Source organism: Suricata suricatta, unplaced genomic scaffold, assembly GCF_006229205.1.
Source record: "Suricata suricatta isolate VVHF042 unplaced genomic scaffold, meerkat_22Aug2017_6uvM2_HiC HiC_scaffold_20770, whole genome shotgun sequence".
In the NCBI taxonomy this organism is placed as follows: domain Eukaryota; kingdom Metazoa; phylum Chordata; class Mammalia; order Carnivora; family Herpestidae; genus Suricata; species Suricata suricatta.
Window position 1 is genome coordinate 1 of NW_021865738.1, and position 869 is coordinate 869.

At 47.1% G+C, this 869-nt stretch overlaps 1 pseudogene; it reads left to right on the forward strand.

The window, feature by feature from the left end:
- The first annotated feature begins 3 nt into the window (after window positions 1-3).
- LOC115284780 lies at window positions 4-624 on the forward strand (annotated as a pseudogene).
- The last annotated feature ends 245 nt before the right edge of the window (window positions 625-869 follow it).

The window sequence follows — 869 nt, forward strand, 5'->3', positions numbered from 1 at the left end:
CTATATGGAACCACCACTCTGACCTTCAAGTTTCTACATGCAGTCACTGTTACAGCAGACTCTAGGCCACAGAGGGCACCTATATAGCCTCCCAGGCAGTAAAGAAGGTGATAGAGCCCAGTCCCTACCTGCTGGCACCATGCTGAGGGCACAGTGGACTGCAGCTTCTGAAAGTGCCTATTGGCTCAGCAATGCTGAATCTTTGAGCTTCAAAACAAGGAATACACCTCAGTAACAGCTGCCTTCAAGCTGCTTGTCAAGATGATGTAGCAGTATAAAGGCATGGGGCTGTCCATGGGCACCAGGATCTGTGGCTGGGATAAGAGAGGCCCTGGCCTCTGCTATGTGAACAGTGAAGGAAACTGGATCTCGGGGGCCACCTTCTCTGTAGGTCCTGGCTCTGTGTATGCTTATGAGATCATGGGTTGGGGTTCCTCCTATGACCTAGATATGGAACAGGTCTATGATCTGGCCCACTGAGCCATCAACCAAGCCACCTAGAGAGACGTCTGTCTACTCATGAGGTGCAATCAACCTCTACGTATCTGAGAGGATGGCTGAATCCCAGTCTCTAGTGACAAGGTAGGTGATCTACATGACAAATATAGTCAATCTACCCCGTGATGGAAGGTAGATGAGACAGCTTGCATTTCTTGGAGTGACTATTGTTGGTAATGTGAATACAATGCCCCATCCTATAGAGGGGGGGTTCTCAATTACAATGAGAATTTTTTAAGCCCTGGTGCCTTTGACCTCTATGTGTTACCAGTCGTTAGTGACCTGTTGCTGCAGGATGTTTCTTGGATGTTAACATTACACCTTTCTACCATGAATGAATGAATGAATGAGTGAATATGTTTTTTTTTACA